The sequence below is a fragment of the Aplysia californica genome, unplaced genomic scaffold (genome assembly GCF_000002075.1).
Source record: "Aplysia californica isolate F4 #8 unplaced genomic scaffold, AplCal3.0 scaffold01684, whole genome shotgun sequence".
Taxonomy (NCBI): Eukaryota; Metazoa; Mollusca; class Gastropoda; order Aplysiida; family Aplysiidae; genus Aplysia; species Aplysia californica.
Window position 1 is genome coordinate 6753 of NW_004798954.1, and position 2871 is coordinate 9623.

The 2871-nt window shown below is 40.9% G+C and overlaps 1 protein-coding gene across 1 annotated transcript in view; it reads left to right on the forward strand.

Annotated features, from left to right (window-relative positions):
* Nucleotides 1-1144: 1144 nt before the first annotated feature.
* LOC101849028 overlaps nucleotides 1145-2871 on the forward strand; it is a gene marked incomplete at its 3' end in the record, with an annotated part of 19240 nt that continues 17513 nt past the window's right edge. Inside the window, 1 exon segment of the mRNA XM_035973678.1 lies at nucleotides 1145-1667.

Sequence of the window (2871 nt, forward strand, 5' to 3'; positions counted from 1 at the left end):
ACCTATCTATGCATCTGTCTGTCTGTCAGTCTGTCTGTCTGTCAGTCTGTCTGTCTGTCTGTCTGTCTGTCTGTCTGTCTGTGTATCTACCTATCTATGCATCTGTCTGTCTGTCAGTCTGTCTGTACATGCACTCGTCTATCTATCTCTCTGTCTATACATTTTAATGCTAACCTTCTTCGCCGTTGCGCACAAAAGACTTGAGTTCGGTTCTCAAAATTCGAGGTGATGTTTTGTGTATCTCATCTCAAATGGTGAAATGGTATAGGTTTAACGACCCTATCTATACTGTTACTGTTATGTTATTTAAGAGGCGGGACCTCCGAGTTTAACGTCCATGCCATCTCCGAAAGGACCGAGCCGAGTGGGAAGTTCGTGTAAAGTGTCTTTCCTAAGGACACAACGTCGGACCGAGCTGAGGCTCGAACCCCCGAGCCCGCAATCTCACGATTACGAGTCCGGTAGCCTGACCACAAGGCTACCAACACCACTAGATCTAGATTTTATATCATAATATATCTCTTCTCATCCCATCTTGAACCTGACAAACTGTGTCGAAGCAGCCCGCCTCCTAAGTGATCTGCTAACTTGTGTCAGTGAGGATAAACCACACCTACAAAAGAACAATATCGTCGCCCCCCAACTCTCAACAGACAGGTCAAAGACAACCCCCTTCTATCTTTCCCAGAGATCAACAGAGTTTTTAAAAGGGAAGTCTCAGATGCCAGCTGAACCTAAAGCATTGCAATCATGTGTACATCGCATTCACTTCGTCACAGACTTACAAATTATTCAACGAAAAAGAAGGATCCGTCAATCGCAATTTTTGATCTGATCTGCGAAATCGAAAGTAGCGCCTTGTCGTGGTATTGATTCTTGATCGCATAAAAAAAAGTGTTGACTTTGCATTACTTGTGTGTAAATATCTTTATCATAATTTTTTTTCCAATTCCCATTTTGGAATGTGTTCATTACTGAATTGTTGAGAGCCTACCACAAAAATAAAATCGTAAAACTTTCAACGCAATGACAAGAGCAAAAAATATTATGCTGATCTCATTCTTTCTCGAACCCCGAGCACCTCGGACGTTACGTCGGCTGTGTGGCCCGGAGCGAGCTTTACTACGCGTGGTAGTAAAGCTTCATAGTAACTGCACACACATTTTGCGAAAATCCATCACAGAGAGTGTGGCAGAATGGATGACCCACATTTTCAGAGCAGCGATTGGTTGGAAGGCGTATTAATATCCTGAGTGCAAGAAGACGGCTGCTACTACAGATTTTTACTAATGCAGTATTTTCCTTTGTATGTTGGTACTTATGTACTATACTTGTGAAACTAACTGTTTAGAGAATGATGCATTACTTTGTCGAACGCAGAAAGAGCGACAGAGAAGCAGAATAGTAATATACGGTGAATCTATTTAATGACGCGACATAGGTCATGAATAAAACATCACGAATCTTCCGTCCTTACCCTGTAGACCAATGAAATTCGCAAACAAGTGTCTGCAAGGTCGGTCACAATCTAGTCTCCACCAATGAACAAGGCTCAATTCCTGGGTCTTTCTCTCATTCACCTTTTTTAGCTGCACCGGATTCCAGCGACAGCCAATGAGGACAGAAATGATGGTCAGAGAAATAGAGGAAATGTAACAGTAACTGAGGTAAATACGTGTTTATTTTCTTCTCTATCGTCAATTTACTCACTTTTAAGTATGTTTGTAAATTATTTTCATGGATTGAGTTTGCAGAAACTGTGAATTCTGGTCTCAAAGAGGTCAAATAACAATGGCAAACCTGTGGTCTGAGCTCTGCGATTGTTACGTCTACACTGGAGTAAAATCTATTTTTAGTATCATGGCTGGTCGTTCACGTTGTTGGTGGTTCAATGGCGTCGTAGTTTTGTTGAGGTAGATTTGATGGCCATTCACCGAAAAGGGTTACAGTTTTTACTGTTTTTTCTCAAGTGAAGGATGTTTAGGGTGAGGTTTCAAGTGTATCCAACCTGTCTCTGAAATAATGATTTTATCGAGGCTTTTGTGGATCTTGATAGGATAGATCTAATGCAGCCAAGCGGCAGTTACCGTGCCGTGTGACTGTTTAGGGTGCGTGTGGGTTAGCCTAGAGTAGATCTAAGTTAGACTTGTCAGAACGATCGACTGTAGATCTAGAGACACCCCTGGGACCGTACTGGTCTCTCTGAAATCCACGGTGAGCATCCTTTGAGAACAACAGTTTGTTGCCACGGTGATGTGATGTATAAAAACCGTGGAATTGGTATTTGACGTGTACTATTGAGTTTATTGACACTGACTTTTCAAAATGACAAATTCTGACAGAAGTAGAAGGCCTAAATCTAAAATCTAGGTCTAGATATCTAGATTAGATTTAGATCTAGATCTAGATCTAGATATCTAAAATCTAGATTAGATCTAGATATCTAGATTAGATTTAGATCTAGATCTAAGATATCTAGATCTAGACTCTAGAATTCTAGCAGTGGATTTGGAGTATGAAACCATGGGCTATGGCATGAAAGGCATGATGATTATTCCTATTCTAGTCTTCAGTTTGATCTAAATAGAAATCTGATCTAGATCTAGATCTAGCCTTGTCTGCAGACTATATTCCTGGTCTAAAAACAGTCTTTAACTAGAAGAGTTAGAATTAGGACAGTGATGTGTGTCTGATTTCCAGGTTACTTTTTAAAATTCTCCGATTGTTCAGGAAAATAAAATTGAACTCTATTTCTCCAAACGGTTTCCATTCTCGAGATTTGTTAATAATATAAGCGAATGGAGAGGCCCGTGTGTGTGTGTATGTGTGTGTGTGTGTTGGTGCGTGTGTAAGGTGTGAATGGGGCGGGGT